General features: G+C 46.6%; 1 long non-coding RNA gene across 1 annotated transcript; it reads right to left on the bottom strand.

Moving 5' to 3' along the window:
* Nucleotides 1-12210: 12210 nt before the first annotated feature.
* Nucleotides 12211-16288, bottom strand: LOC134175821 (uncharacterized). The gene is made up of 3 exons (XR_009969153.1): nucleotides 16167-16288; nucleotides 15029-15169; nucleotides 12211-14542 (listed from the first exon to the last, which is right to left on the bottom strand). It is a non-coding gene; the product is annotated as an uncharacterized LOC134175821 (long non-coding RNA).
* Between the last annotated feature and the right edge of the window lie 27 nt (nucleotides 16289-16315).

Genomic DNA, 16315 nt, shown 5'->3' with positions numbered 1-16315 from the left:
GTACCCTCAGTCCTACTGCAGCAAACACAGTGCGAAACACATCCAAGCAAGCAACCAGCCTTTCCTCCAAGCAGCAGATGTTTCCCCACACACAGAAGCCTCTCTGCCCCCAAAGCCCACGTCCTGGCCATCTCCCAGTGGAACTGGGCTAACGACTTGTTCCCAGGTGCTGCAGGCAGGAAGCCCATTCCTGCTCTGTGCTGTCTACCAAGCTGCTTTTTATCCCTTGAAGTATTTATACACTGGCAGCCACACATTCACTGGGAATATCAGCCTTCATAGGAGCCATATGCCACTTTAGAGGACAAAATATGATCTTCAGGGAAAAAAAAAACCCAACCAACTTCACGCACTTTCTAATCATCCTTATTCATCTAAGCCATGCATTTATTGCTTCCCATTCATCTCTGGTTTTAATGACTCAGATGGTGATTTCTTGCTTACATTGAATCGGTCCCAAACCTATTATCTCACAGCTATAGATTTACTCATCTGACGGCAAGATTTTGACTCCGTTTTTTTCAGCTGTGCAGCTGGTTCCAGATTGCCAACATCACCAAGCCAACACGACAGAAGTAGCAGGGCAATGAAAGCCTATGATTTGTATTTCACAGTGAAATCTGTAAAGACTCCCCCACCCACCTTCATATTTACCATTAAATCAATAGTAAAACTTGCAAGGTTCTCATCAGGTGATTGTTTAAAAACTCACAGGACCAATTAAAAACATTCTGTGTCACTGCCAAAGACTGTGATTAAATTAATGCTCCAAATTAACTCATTACTGACATGCAAAATAATCCCATTTGCTGAAGCATGCCTAATAATAGTTAATCTTCCCTGCCACTCCATGGGTTTTGATTTTTATCGTTGTAAATAACATTTATTCATAAGTTGTGCTTTCCATAGCTGAACACAGTTTATGGTTTACAGCCAGACTTAATCATTTCTTCAATGCTATGGCATACATGGAGATATTTGCTAAGGAGCAGGGACAGGAGATTTAAAATGATCAGACAATGCACTGCAAACTAGGGAAGCGCAGCCCCAGGGGATGCTCAGTGGCTGCTCTGGTCTCAGTTACTCTCCTTGATGTGAGAGTGAGCCTGACCTTACTAAGTACATGCTTTGGGAAAGTCCACACCCAAGTACCAAGCTCACGTCACTGCAGAAAGAGACCATTTCATCTGGGTTTGTACATTTAATTTCTCTTGGTAACACATACTGAATTTTTCTCGGGTATTCTGGCTTCAGAGGATTATCAGTGCTAATTCTGTCATGGCTGATAAACGCTATATGGATCAAGTGTAATCCACTCGCTGCTTCAGGAACAGGGAAGCCTCCCAGAAGTGAGATAAATCCATGTCCTAGTCCTGTGAAGGGGGTTTGTACTCAAGACACTGGTTCAGTTAAAAAGGGATTAAAGCAAGCATGGCAAGATGGGGTTGTTCACCTGCAAGACTGAATTGTTTTCCTGGCAGCTGAAGAACTTTACCCAGCTCACACGAAGGATGAACCTTGCATCTTTTCGCATGCTTTTAAAAAGCATCCTTGTGCTTCAGCAATACAGAGGATGCTGCTGTTGCCAGGAACAGCATCAGGACCAGCCCAGATCCGCTCGTAAGCGATTCCTACAGGAACAGCATCAGCCTGCACACATAGAAATGTTTCAGGAATGAGAAACACACCCAGAGAGCAGCCAGCTGACCAATGCTGTGCTCCCCATCAGTGCTACAAGGACAGCTTAAGTGCAGGGGAGGAGGTACCCAGCAGAGGATGGAGATGGCAGTACACTGGGCCACCCCGCTATTGCAGACTGCTTTCACATGATTAGTTCCACCAGTGTCTGATGCATGGAAGAGAGCAGCAGAAACTGGCTTTAAACTGTCACATGAGCAAGGGCACATTTATAAGTATATAAATTCCAAATAACAAAGCTTAGCACTCTCAAATGCTTTGTGTTTTTTCCAAGCATTTTCCATTCACTGGCGAATTAATGCAATAATATGCAAGCAACCAGGAAGGTGGCTTGGATAATTTTCAATTAACTGCTTGAAAATGCTTTGAAGATAAATCTAGCCAGATTTTCTGAGCTTACGTATTTGTTCCAGTTTATCTGTGCAAATACAACTGGCTGGAGCTGCCTTGGACTATCTTTAAAAACCTGCAGTCCCAATGCACAAAGCAGATTTAACTCTGCCACTAGACTTTGCCATAGCAAAGATTAAGCAGACAAAAGGTTCTTTTATGCTATAGTAACTAACTCCTTCTCCCTAAGGTCACTCTTGCTTCAATATCTTTTTCCTACCCACAAGTTTGATCAATGATGAGAAGGTTTTCGTGCTGGCCACGAAGCTGGGCATCTCCATGGCTCTTCAAACACAGACACACCACCAGCATGTTACCAAGGGCTAGCTCTGCCCATAGCATGCCACAGTTTTCCACCATTTGGATTCTTTTAAAGTCATTTAAGGGTGTTCAATATTCAGGATAATGTTTCTACATGAGGCATTAGTCAGCTTTTCCCAATGATTACCCATTAGTTCCTATGCTATCCCTTCTTTGGTTCTATGCAGAAGATGCAAATTCAAGGAAAACCTTTACAATATAAGAAATGAAACAAAATGAGCAAAACCCAAATAATGTGAGACACGATTTTGTGCTGCTTCTAAAGATAGAAGCAATAAAGATGCAAAAAATGCAACATCCTGTGTTACACAATGCAAGGGCACAGAGTACAGGATAAATGTAATAGAATAACACTGACATCTGCCATGGTTTACAGAAACTTTCTCTTTGTCATCCTCCTGGTCTGACCACTATGAAAGTAAAAACAAACAGAGGAAATGATAGCATGAAACTGTGGAAGCCAGACCACAAAAAAATTGATATGGCACAAACAGTACAAGGCACTTCTGTTGGAGGTGATGTGTTAATACTACACAGAATTACTGCATCCTCCTCAAACAGAGGGCAACAGTCACTGCTGGAGTAGCAAAGCCTTTCCACCGGCTATTCTCTTACATCACCACTGGATAACAGCCTTTTCAATGAGGTCTCTACATGTATCACACTCTTGCCAGGTATTGGGAATCTATTTTTCACTTGATTATAAGAGCAAAAGCAGAAACACACAATCGTGCTTGGTACCAAAACTATTTATACCCTAACTTGGGCCACTACCCTCCTTTCTGCTGACAGCCATTCAAAAACCATGGAGAAATGTGCCCATTTGCACAACTGTTTTTCCTTAGAACACTTGTCATGCCTGTGCTGCTGCGGGCCGCGAGCAGGGAGCTGTTAGAAGTGGGTTTCAAATGAACCCTCACTGTTGGAGAGCCATTTCTTCATGGGGACCGAATGGCTTTTCCCTTTCAAATGGATCACACAGATCAAAATCTGAAGAAGAAACACAAACCTTAAATCCTTGATTTCTGCTGCAGCATGGGAAGAAACCCATGCGAGGCACTACGCAGTGCTGTCAAGGGAAAGAGCTGGCATGGGGCATGGCTTCTGTGCTGTCTCTTTTACATGTGGACAAAGGTGGTTGGAGGTCAACATCCAAATTACTCAGTACTTCACTCTTTCCTGAGACAAGATTGATGCCCAACACCTTTTCTCTGTAGCAAGTGGACTTTCTGAGGAAAATCACATATCACAAGGTCATACTGTTCTGCCAGCCAGTGACAGTCTTTAGCCTCAGCTTTCATAGAATCATAGAATAGTTTGGGTTGGAAAGGACCTTAAGATCATCCAGTTCCAACGCCCCTGCCGTGGGCAGGGACACCTCACACTAAACCATCTCACCCAAGTCCTCGTCCAACCTGGTCTTGAACACTGCCAGGGATGGAGCATTCACAACCTTCCTGGGCAACCCATTCCAGTGCCTCACCACCCTCACAGGAAAGAATTTCCTCCTTAGATCCAATCTAAACTTCCCCTGTTTAAGTTTTAACCCGTTACCCCTTGTTCTATCACTACAGTATCACTATTTTCCATGACAAGTTCTCTAGCTCAACCCTGTGCTAGTGGGCTGGATGCTCACCCATTCGCCTCCCAACCCAGGGACTACAGAGCGGAAGGGAGCACATTAAAAGAGTCCAGTTTCTTATCCTCTTATGCTTTTAGCTATCATCAGCATCCTTTGCAATGCCTGTCATCCTCAGTGAGCACATGAAATGGGCAGGTGGAAACACTGCGTCAAGTGGGAGCACGACACATGCAAACGACAGGAAAGGTTCAGCTGAGGGAAGAGTATTTTCCACACAAGCCCACTCTTTTCCAGATCAGCAAGTAGCAGCTTCCCCAAACAGCCCCCGGAGCACAAGCTCACTGGTGCACACCGCTTAGCCTGGATCTTGTTTAACATTCAGCGATGCTCTCTAATCCTCTTAGGTATTAGTCTTGAGATTCCTGCCAAGCACAGGAACAGCGCAGCCTCCCAGGCAGCACTTAAATGAACTCACTGCTTGCAATGGGCCATTTTGCAAAATACAGTAGAACTCCAGCTGTTCTGTTTTGGTTAACCCCAGATTAGCACCTAGGAAGTTACTATGGCATGCAAGACACAGAGTTAAATAACCCTGATGTCTACATCTCAGGTGATTTGCTCTAGGAAGTCATACAGCATTAAGAGTGGGGTTTGTCTCTCTCAATTATGTGTTTAAAGTTATACGCCCAATTTGAGTTAGATGTTCCTATTGTCTCTCTGTTGCCTGTGGCAAGATCACCCTATTCAGGTTGTCTACAACCCTGATGCCATAGAATCATAGAATGGTTTGGGTTGGAAGGAATCTTAAAGACCATCTTGTTCTGACTCCCTGCCACAGGCAGGGACCCCTTCCACTAGAGCAGCTTGCTCCAAGCCCCTGCGTCCAACCTGGCCTTGAACACTGCCAGGGATGGGGCAGCCACAGCTTCTCTGGGCACCCTGTGCCAGCGCCTCAGCACCCTCACAGGGAAGAGCTTCTGCCTCAGAGCTCATCTCAGTCTCCCCTCTGGCAGGTTAAAGCCATTCCCCCTTGATCTGTCACAACATGTCCTTGTCCAAAGCCCCTCTCCAGCCTCCTTGTCAACCCCTTTAAGCACTGGAAGCTGCTCTAAGGCCTCCCCAGAGCCTTCTCCTCTCCAGGCTGAGCCACCCCAACTCTCTCATCGCATCCCTATAGCCGAGGTGCTCCAGCCCTCGGCCCTCTCCCATGTCCCCACAATCACTAGCTTGTGTACTGCTAAATCACTCCTCAGTGCAGGTATGACCTGGAGCACGAACAGGCACATAATCGTATTTCTGTTTGATTAGCGAAACGTATTACCCTGAGCTTATTCTGGCTTCATGTTGGCTGAGGCCATAACACAAACAATATTTGATCTAGCACAAAGCCAGATGGCACACAATTAACCCATTCAGCACAAATCTCAAGTGGAACAAGGGAGTTTGGACAAGATCAGTGCACAGGCTATAAGACTTCCGACTTGGCATTTGCAGCCTCCAAGCTTCCCGACACCAAGCACTCCCCATCTGCCCTCCAAAGATGAGTCAAACAAAAGTATCATACTTCATCATATTTCATCCATTTAGAATAAACTCAATGTCAGCTCGCAGTTACTGTGCATTTGAGCAAAAAATCTTGACACACTGTGGTATATTTGGGGATTTCTTTGAATAGGGCACATCCCTGTTGCATAATAGAATCATAGAATAGTTAGGGTTGGAAAGGACCTCAAGATCATCCAGTTCCAACCCCCCTGCCATGGGCAGGGACACCTCACACTAAACCATCTCACCCAAGGCCTCACCCAACCTGGTCTTGAACACTGCCAGGGATGGAGCATTCACAACCTCCCTGGGCAACCCATTCCAGTGCCTCACCACCCTCATAGGAAAGAACTTCTTCCTTATATCCAAGCTAAACTTCCCCTGTTTAAGTTTTAACCCACTCCCCCTTGTCCTATCACTACAGTCCCTAATGAAGAATCCCTCCCCAGCATCCCTATAGGCCCCCTTCAGATACTGGAAGGCTGCTATGAGGTCTAATAGAGAGGGCTTGTAGGTAAATCTTGGCTTCTGAGACTCCAACTGATTCCTTTGAGAGATGCTAGTGGGAAAAATGCTGAGCAATACTGTTCTGCATTACCAGGCCTCTCTAAGAAACCCGGCTCAGTATGAAACAGCAACCCCATACACACACACATCAATATACGTGTAAGCTCTCTGCAAGCACCACGTGGTTTGCAAACTGTCCCTTTCCTAGGCTGGAACACCCTCCATCTGACAATGCTCGATCAGGTCAGCAACTCATTCTTACTGTCAGGGAGCAAACTGTTGCCAAATGGCATTTCTTCCTGAGATAAAGGAATAAGCAGGTATATAGCCTTCCCATTGTCAACCCAGAACATGTGCTGGGAGTCAGAGGGTTTGCTGACTGTGGACAATGCGGAGATGGCTTCTGCTTTGCATCCTTCCTTTTCTCCTGCACAAGGAATCACAGTGGCTCTTGGAGGATAGATTTACTTGGAAGTCTGAAAACTACCTTCAAGGTATTCCTGCTTCCACATAGCAGCATCATGGCATTCCCACTTCTGGCTTGGGAACTGTTTCAGTTTCCTTGGTAAGGAGCTGCTCACATCCTAGAGCCCACTGAAGGTGCTATAAGAAACACACAGAGCAGGACAACTTTCTGCTTGATCATCAGCTTGACCGAGGTCACAGAGGACCGGGTTTTGATCAGTGTTCCCTGAGGAATGATGGGCCTGATCCTGCCATTGCAGCCTACCCGTGCTGTGTTTGCTCACAGAAGACATTCGAGTGGGGTTTGCTCGCAGAAAGTGAGAGGTAGTTCAAAGGAATAAAGATTGGCTGGTTTGTGGCTATGAGCAAGGAAGCCCATTTATTGCCTCTTGGGGAAAAAAAGGCAATATTTTAAGTTATTTTAAAACAAGAACACTGGAGACAGAAACCCAGTGTACCACAGGCGAGGAATCCACTTCTCACTCCTTTCAGTTCAGTTTCTTCAACAACTTAAAATACTCTTTTCAAGGTTTTGAACTAAATAAGAGGAAAATATACAATGCTAAAGGTATCATGGGTTCATCAGGGTTATAGGAGGACTCCAGAAGGGCTGAGTCTGTTTTAACCAAGACCCACATCCCAGCTTTAAGGATCTAAAGTCTCTGTGAGACTGAATCCACTCTGGCAATACTAAGACAACCATAAAGTTGCTTTGAAAGCACTGTGAGGAAATCCCTTTTTGGGGTGGAATTCTTATGCTAACATAAAGCTCCATGGCATCTGCCCTGATTAAGCTGAAGCAGTGCAGGATCAGATCGGTCATGGAAGGAAGGCATTAGCAAGCACTTCCAGGCAAGACAAAGTAGAGCAGCCTTGCAGGCTGAGCTTCTGTTTGCTATGAGGCTTTTAAAACAATAGAAAACTTGAATTCAGGTTTCAAACCTGGTTTATTTGGGCTCTGGTAAGCTAAAAAGATTGATGTGATTTTCCAAGGAAAGGCTATGAGGGAAAACCCAAAAGAAAATCCAAAAGGGCCCATGATCCTTCATGTGTTTTGGGGACTTCTTGTTTCTGTGTCATGGGCTGGTATCACTTATCAGAACTCTAGAATCTAAATGTGGGTTTCTTTCCTCTCTTAATGCTATCTAGAAAAATAAACTCCCATTTCCTAGCACACCCAAACACTTCAATGCACAAATATGAAGCCATAGCTATAAAAATGCCAAAAAGTACTTTTTCTTGTTTTTTCTTCAGCCAGAACACTGCAAAGTCAGAGTATTTTTTGGAAGAACCCCAAAGTGTTTGGCCTTGTTTTCCCAACATGAAACCAACTCCCTAACCCCTCAGACCACTGGGTGATGGTCGTACAAAGCTTGTCAGCACTTTCTTGATGGAACCAATGTGAGCTCCGAGAACTCAGATGGCTGAAGATCATCAATGCTGTTTAGCAATACACCTTCTCCATCAGTAGTAATCAAACCCAGTTTTAGTGTAACTATATGTATGTGAGCAGAATAGAACAAGAGAAAAAAAACTGGACTAATGTCTTCACTGCTCTGGGAATTCCAGAAAGTGCTGGAAAGCCTCAGCACCTTGCTGAATGAAGGAAACAAGAATAAAGAGTGTTTCCTACCACCACCATATTCCTATTGCTCAAGATCATTTACAGTCTCAAAGTGGAAGGACGTTTTTGACAGCAGCAACATGGTAGCACCCCAGACTTAGGGTATTTCTGCCTGAATTGAGATTTAAGGTTAGAATAACATTGCTCTGTTAATAGTAAACACTTCACTGCCTCACCTCATGCTCTCTGCTGTACTAACAAGAGGCCTGACGCAAAATCTATTAAAGTTAGCAGCCCTGAGTACTTGTCTACAGTCCCTCATCACAGCTACTGAAGCAGGAGAAATGCTTTTGTTTGGGATTCATAAAGCAGACAAAGTCCTTGACCTCTCTCAGAGCATTTCTCCCACAAAGTGTTTGTAGAAACTCTTTGTTCTCAACTCCTCCAGTTCAGCATCACTGCTGGTACGCCAGGAGGTCACTCAAGGGCAAGATGGAACAAAAGGAATTATATCACAGAGGGGGTTTGCCATAGATTGGTTTTGAAAAGGGAAAAGAGAGCGACTCCAGGATGGGAGAAGCTCTTGCACCTACAGATCCCGCAGCTAGGGAGGGCTGAGGTAGCTGGGGAACATTCCTGCCATTGAAATCAAGACCAAAACACCAACATATTTAACCCAAAACAGCCTGTGCACGGTTAACAACTCCAACAGGTTGCTATAACGTGGTGACCTCTGTTTATTAAGCCTAAAAATCCAAAGGGGGAGCCTCTCCCCCACAAAATCATAGTCAGCATCTCACTAAGCCACCATCAACTGTCCCTCAGCTCTGCTAAGTGGTTGCAGAGTCTTACAAAGCTTTTCCACCGGTCACTGTTGCCTTAATGGGATCCTGCAAGATGCAAATGGCTCAGAATAAGCAATTTACAGGCAGCAGCTCAAGGAACCAGGTGAAGAAGACAAGAAACCCAAATGGTAAAGCAGAATATTTGGTCATCTGACATATGAGCACCTTCACCTGTAGGTTGTGAGCAAGCCCATAGGCAAATGCAGGTTTCTGTGCTTGATACACTCAGTTAAAATAAAGGAAAGCGAAACAGTGCTCAGTGATGGGGTGGACTAAGCAAAATAAGCTGCATCAAGCAGAGCCATGATTCACTTTTGTGCTAGTTTACTGGGTGCAAAGCCCCAGATCAGAGAGCAGGGTCCCCCCCCAGCCTGCTGCATGCTGCAAAGACACACACAAAAAGATTAAAGCTGCCTCAAGGAGCTTGCAATTGTGGGGCACCGAGCAGCTGGATACTGATCTCCCTAAGCCAATGGATATTTCTTTTGTTAGTGGCTGATCCCATTTCCCCCTCACCTACAAACCTCTGAGCCCTGTAAAGATTTCTTGTAAGTACTTGCTCAGTGGTTCCTGGTTCCACTGGCCAGGAATGTCCAACCCCTACAGGAACTGCGGCTTCCAGTCTCATTTGTCATCCCTGGGTCGCACATCATGCTTTTGCCACCGTCACTTTGTGGGTTTGCCCCACGTGCAGGGTGGATTAAGGCAATACAAGAGGAGTGGCTGTTGCACAGGGCTACAGAAAAGGCTGTCATGCCTGGACACGCTCCTCACACCCCAGTACATTAGCAGTGGCAGGGCAGGTGGCTGTGGTCTGTCCCTCATGCTGCTGCTTCAGTTTCCGATCATTTCTGGTACTCCACAAGCTAGACCTCTTTGCATATAAATAACTATTTCCCCCTCCTCCCCTTGCATTATTTGACTAACCCTCTCTCCCCGCCGTTTCATCCTTTCTCATTCTTCTTGTGTTTAAAGCCACCCAAGGCATGCTTCTCTAAAGATCTCTTCCGTGTTCTTCCCCCCCCCAAATACTATTTCAGGGTATTTTTACAACCAAGTGGCACGATTGAAACTAAGAGCCCAGAAATCAGAAGAGGAGGCGCCAGACTGGAGTGACACCGTGTTTGTAGCGTGTTGCCTGATAAAACCAAAACAGCCTATAAAATAGCACTGAAACAGTAATGCAACAACTCGTGCGATTAACGCCCACTTGTGCCTTTTGAGCTCTCAGAATTGAAACCCAGGCTTTTATTATAGCAAGGCTTTTGCTTTGTATCATCCGAACAAATAGGTTCATAAAGTAATACAGGTCAGGCGATGGAAGTGCTCCAATTTCAGCTCAGCATGCTGCCTGCCACTTCCTTCTCTAACTTTTGTTACAACCCTCTTGAAACCGAATTGTTCATTAATAACATACTTTTTACTTGCGATAAGGACCAATTTACCATGCCACTTAATTTCCTCAGCTTTACTTTATCATTATTATTATTATTTCCTTAGCTTTTCTTTAGCTATTTTCTCAGCTTTCCTCATTTTCTCCCTTCTCTTTGCACCTTTTCAATTTCCCATAGAAAGGCAAGGTTCTCACAAAAGGAAAGGAAAAAAAAACCCCATCACCAAACCACAACGAATCAGTTGTAACGAGTTTCGGTGACAAGATAACACCACCAGTTTTGAAGCGTCACCGGAGGCAGCTCGCAAATGGAAAATCTCAGTGACTTGGGCTATTTCGCTGACTTTCCCCCCACCCCTTCCCTCGCCGCAGGACAGGCTTTTCCCGGGCTCCTGGCACCAAACCACCGGTCCCACAAAACAACCCGCACTCCCCGGCGCCGGACCGCTGCGTCCCCCAGCCCCAAGCCCCACCAGAACCGCCGCTAACCCCATGCCGAGGTTTTCCATCCCCCGGCGGGGAGCGGCGGATGATCCGCGCCCATCCCCGCTTCCTCGGGGCTCAGCCGCGCCGCTCCCGCAGACACGTGCGGTCCCACCCGATAGCTCCCGCTCTGTGTGTGTCTATGTACGGTGAGGGGGGGACTGCCCGGGGAGCCCCCATCACCACCGTGCCCACCCCGCTCCCTCCATCCCTGCCCCGGTACCTGCTCCCGGGGCCGCAGCTGGCCGCCACCGCGCTCCCCTGCGCCAGCCGCGGGGCGGGGCATCCCTCCCTGACCGACGGGCGTTTTCTCCAATCAGCGGCGGATGCCGGCAGCGGCGCAGCCAATAGGAAGAGAGGAACTGGAAGCAGAGCGAAAGTGGGGGCTACGCGGGCGATGCGGGGAGAGAAAGAGGGATGCGAGAGGGAGAGATGGAAGGGGGAAAGATGGGAAGGGAAGGAGGAAGAGCAGGGAGAGCATCCCTTGTTGGGCAGGGAGAAAAGGAGCAAGGAAATGGATGACAGAGCAATTATAAGCGGGATAAGGCTTATGGTCAGGTGCATCTTATCAAACCCGCCCAATTTCCCGTCCCGCCACACACCTGGGGCCTCACAACCCCCAGGGAAGGCTCAGGCTGCCCCATCCCGGAGCATCCCAGCCACCCTGAGATGTGCAGGGAGAAATGCCGCGATACATCCCTCCAGCACACCGAGGGGAAAAGTGTGCTGGAAGGAACTGCACTCGTGGCTGTTGTGGCAGGGAAATTATTCTTTACCTCCAGCCATTGCACTGAGTTGACATCATGTAAAAGGAAGAATAAGCCAAGGAGCAGATGCACGGGTATTATTTTATCTGGGGCATAACCACATCTATCACAGTGCTATCTGTATTGGTGCAGTACAGCACCAGGCGCTGTCAGCCAGGCATGGCTGGGTTCATGATTGCAGAGGCAGAGCTGAGGGAGTGGTGTGGAAAAGCACCGAACTCCTTGGATTTGCATTAATGTGTTTGGGCCTTTTTCTCTGCTGTTTGGGCTGACACAGGGGTTGGTGGGGCCCTTGTGTGGTTAAACAGGGGAGTCTCCAGGTCAGCATCCACACCTGAGCACTCCACACCCTCCAGGACATCAATCACCTAGGCAGGACGTATCAGACATGACATGTGCATAGGTTTGCCCATGCAGCTCTTGCATGCCTCCTGATGCAGCTCCCCTTTGCATTTCTTACAAGAGCTGTTTCACACCACTTGGGAATTTGGCCTGTTTCTGCATGTTCAAAGATAAATAATTCAGGCACTTTATACTTAGCTCTTTAAACTGCAATCAGTTCTCCATTACCCAAAGTGCGTGAGATAACCTGGGTGATGGAAACCCCCAGCTAACTCTGTGCAAGGTGATGAGGAAGGGAAAGATGTGGTCAGAGGTCTCCAGCCAAGCCCCACGGTGCTCATCCCTGCTTGGTGCAGAGCCAGTGGTGCTGCGTCATTCCCACAGCTGCTTCAGAGCTCAGGGACCCACAGGGACTTGAGAGCAGGGGCAGGAGCATCCCAGGCTGTGGTTCCAGGCTGCTGCTGGAAGGTGCTGCCTTTTTGTCCCATCCTTGCTGTGCCCTTTGCAGTTGGACGGGCTCCTGGTAGGTTTTGCTTTCACTTACTGTGCTAAACTGGGAGCTGTTGAGTAAGTTTTTAAAGCAAAATTAAGTGTAGGAGCTCTTTGTGACATCCTATGGTCAGGAAAAGCAGGAAGCATTTGCTCCATGAACACACACTGAGGTGACTTTATTATGATAAATCTTTTCCTGTATGCTGAAGTTTGGGGCATTATTTTGGCTGGTGCTGTAGCACCACTGATGAGTAAGGCCCTGTTTCAAAGTGTTTCTATTTTAAATAAACAGGGTGGAAAGGACAATAAATGGGCAAAGGTGAAGCAGTGCGTCAGAAGCATCTGAGCTGGGAACCCCCCCACATTTCCTGTTCAACCATGCCGAGCTGCATTCATCAATGTGTCCAGCTTCAGGGTGATGCATCCCTCCTCCTCAGTTATGCTCGCTTCTCCAAATACGTTTTGGTCCATCCTGCCTTTGGTGAGGTTGTCCTCAGAGGCGCACAGTGATTCTTTTGCATCAGTTTTGGTGACTTTTTTTGTCTCATCCTCTTGGGTGAGGGAGATGTAAAGATATGGAGCTTGTCCTATGGATTTGCACGAGCTAATAGTAACTGATAATGTGTCCAAGGGGAAAAGTGCAGCAAGAAAAGATAGTGGTTACCTGAAAGAAATCTGTCTCCTACAGAAATCTTTAGAAGATGCTGGGCAGCATATGGCAAATCAGTCCTGCCATCCCTGCTGATTCACTTGTAAATGAAAGGAGTCTGTCCCAGGGGCAAGGCTGTTTTAAACTCCAGTTTTAAAGCCCCCGGGGCTCAGCATGAGCCAATGCACACCTTGCTGCAGGAGTGGCTCCTCCAGAACCCAGCATCTTCCCCCGACCAGGCTTATCCTGGATGTTTGCAGCTATTTTAAGGGATAGGAGAAGCTGGAATTCATTTGCATTCATTTGCCAAAGCTATAGAAAGGCATGAAGCGTGCATGATGCAATGAAAGCTGGGGGAGGCAGGGGGTGGAAAGGACGGGCAAGGTTTGGGGAGCACAGAGGGGAACATGGGCAGGGTGGCAGGGACCTAAGCACAAGGGTACTGGGGGCTTGGCATGAACTCAAGTCGGGCCTCACTCGGTTCCTCTCCTGGCTCTGCAAACCTGCAAAAGAGAAGGGTGCAATGGGAAGAAAGGGAGAAACGTATTGCAGAAGAATTGGAGAAGTGCTCACCAGTGTAGTCCTTGTCCTGCTGTGAGCCACAGGCACCTCCAGGGGAGATGGGGGGGAGATGAACAGACACAGCCCGGTCCCCTGCACTGCTGGAGATGCACATCAGTTTTCCTTGACAGCATCTGGCCTCAATCTTCCTCACCTCTGCCAGTCTCTCATCTCAAGACCATGTCCTTTTGCTCCTTCACCTACCAAGCTCAGCCAGTCTGGATACAGAGCTCTGTCAGCAGCTGATGCTGCTGGTGGCTTCTCTTTCAGAATTGAAAGGAACAAGGTTTTGGCTTGGCTGGGGCTTGGTAGTGGCACAGAGGTTGTTTCTGAAAGGATGGGGCCATCTCTATCCTGGGCCATCTCTGCCCCATCCATCATTACAGCTGAGAATTATCAGGGCAGTGATAGTAACTAACAGTGGTAATCATATTATTAACATTATAGTAATTATAATATTGTTCTTACATGGGTTTCTATCTCCTCAGGCTTAGGAGGCTCTGATCCTTTTAGTTTGACCAAACCCCTGATTTTATGGCTCATGTTAACACTTGCAGCTCTTCCACAATGATTTTCATTCAGTGTTTCACGTGGGGGTGGATTTATGATGTGTTGTACCTCTTGCAGAAGCTTTGGGAGCATCAGAACCTCTGGGCCGCTATTTTTGTATTAATCTCCATAAATCATTAAAACTCTGGGTTTAATGAATGCAAATCTGGTGCCATGGAAGGGAAGTCAGTTGGCTGGAGGCAGTCCCAGGCCTGGAATCACTCCATCACCAGCGGCTGTTGAATGATGCTTCTTCAAGTTCAATCCTGTAAGCCACGTGGGACCTGAGATGATCATGACAATCTCTGGGTTAAATCTGTGCAGAAATAAACCTTATTAATGCCCATCAAATAAAACTATCCTTGTTTTTCCAGGATCCACAATGCTGACTAGGAAAGAAAGGCAACAGTTGTATATTCATCACGTAAAATCTAGTTCTGGGAACACTGACATTTTTAATACAGTTAAGTGCGCATGTATTTACAAGATGAGGTTAGCACAGAAATAAACAATTTATTTAAAGGATAATGTCTAATACAGAGTTCTGCTGCCTGAACGATCATTTCCTAATAGTGCTGTTATAAATACTTCCCTGATTCACATCTGTTGCACAACAAGCAACAAATCTCTGAGAAGGAAGCGCAGAACTGGATTTTTTTCCTTAAAATAATAATAGAACAATTGAATAATCAAATTAAAACTCTTTAGAGTTTTATTACACCTCTAATTTGAGCTAGAAATTCATCCACAGGAATGACTATAAGAAATAATAAAGAAGGGATTTTTCAAGAGCAGCGACTAGTGCTGGCTTGCAGTGGGAAATGCACTTTGGAAAATCCCCCTTGGGATTTTTACCAGCCTTTGTACTATCCCACCTCTGTGAGACCCTGTTGGTTTTGCAGACTGGAGCATCAGAATCCATCCTGCTCAGCACCGGGAGCTGCATTTATTAACATGAGAGCGAAAGATCCTGTAAATGAAAGGAATCAAACAGTGGCAACCATTGCCAGAGGGCACTGCGGAGTGGAAAGTGTATCCGCTCAAGGAAGGATTAGACAAATTAATGGGTGACACATCCTCTGGCAGCTCCTAAACCCAATAATCTCCATGCAAACCCCTAGTCTGAGATGTCCCCAAGGTGCTGAGAGCTGGTGGCCAGGAAAGCATCACGAGAGGCAGCAATCCCTCGCTGCCCATCCTGCTCTCACCCGCTTTACAAACCAGCCAGCAACAGGACTGCGATGCTGTATCTGTGGGTTATTGGGAAACAAATTTAGGAACCTTGCTGCTGAGCATGTACAAAGTGCGATGTGTTAATTCTGAAGGACATGAAGGAGAGCTACAGCTTCTCTTTGAAAGATCTCTGAAGGGCCTGAGCTCTTTTATTCTCAGGTCTTTTCCATTAGGTGATGCGCAGATGCTGCAGCCTTTCTTCCCTAAAATAGAAATGAAAGTGATCTCTTGCACTCCAATCAAGTTTTATTTGAATGAAATACGACGTTATATTGGCAGGAAGGATGGAAAAGTCCAAAGATGGTATCACCCAAAGAGAAAACAATTGGAGCTCAGTGCAGGAGCTGTAGGTGTGCTCCTGCAGAGCCTGAACAGTGCATGGCACTCGGCAGCTCCGAGTTAACACCCAGGTTATTTCAGCCTTAGGGGTTAAAAGGGAATATTTGACTGTGATGATGATAATAAGCACAGTATTTTGTTAACTGTTGCTCTTGGGCAGAAAGCAGCCCCGATTAGGAAAGCCACACCATGGGAGTGTATATTCTGGGTCAGACACCAGGACTCCTTTCGTTGTGCCTGTATCCCACACCATGAACAGGAGCTCCTAAGCCGTTACGTGTGAGTCCCACAGAAATGCAAACAGTAACCAATAATAACAATAATTACAATCCAAATCATTACATGGGTCATGCCAAGCTCCAAAATTTAAGTTCTTTGAGCACAACTAACCTGCTAAGTTGTTATTTAGTAGGGGCCAACAAGGCACCCTCTGCACCTTACCTTCATGGGTTGCTAGAGCTGAAGCTCTGCTCCAGGACAAGGTTCACCAGCTTGGAGAGCTGTGCTTGCAACTGCAGGAACCCCCTGCACTGGGTAGGGAGCACTGGCAGAGATGTACCCCATGTACAGAGATGTATCCTGATGTACCC

The sequence above is a fragment of the Pezoporus occidentalis genome, unplaced genomic scaffold (assembly GCF_034315485.1).
Source record: "Pezoporus occidentalis ecotype Australia unplaced genomic scaffold, CSIRO_AGI_Poc_V1 ctg70, whole genome shotgun sequence".
In the NCBI taxonomy this organism is placed as follows: Eukaryota; Metazoa; Chordata; class Aves; order Psittaciformes; family Psittacidae; genus Pezoporus; species Pezoporus occidentalis.
Note: the sequence above shows the minus strand (reverse complement) of the source record. Positions and strands in the feature narration are given on the sequence as shown.